This window comes from Populus euphratica, unplaced genomic scaffold (genome assembly GCF_000495115.2).
Source record: "Populus euphratica unplaced genomic scaffold, PopEup_1.0 scaffold204.1, whole genome shotgun sequence".
Classification (NCBI taxonomy): Eukaryota; Viridiplantae; Streptophyta; class Magnoliopsida; order Malpighiales; family Salicaceae; genus Populus; species Populus euphratica.
In genome coordinates, this window is record NW_011500087.1 from 150,964 (window position 1) to 151,435 (window position 472).

Consider the following 472-nt stretch of genomic DNA (forward strand, 5'->3'; position numbering starts at 1 on the left):
GAATGATATATATATATATATATATATATATATATATATATATCCATTTGTTTTAAATTCAACAAACACAAGAGAGTTTAAATCTTGAAACACATTTCATATACTTTTTATAAAAAATATTAACAGCTTCAAGTCAATTTTGAGATGAACTAAATTATTGAGTCCATTTGCATTAAATGACAATTAATTTCTTGAGTATAAAAAGAGATTCCAAGATTTGAATACTAGACCTCTCAATTATAGCATACATAAAACCTTGAAACACTAGGCAAATAGGACCAAAACAACATCATTAACTTAATACTAGTCTCCTTTGGGGGAGCAAAAACATGTCTCCACTAAACAAAGCATGGGGAGATACCATCGCTACCACCACAAGTTTCCCTCTAGAGAAATAATAAAACAAGGCATATGACAAGGAAACTACAAGAAAAGAGTGGTTGTGGTAATGACAACTGGATTAAAGTTGAAG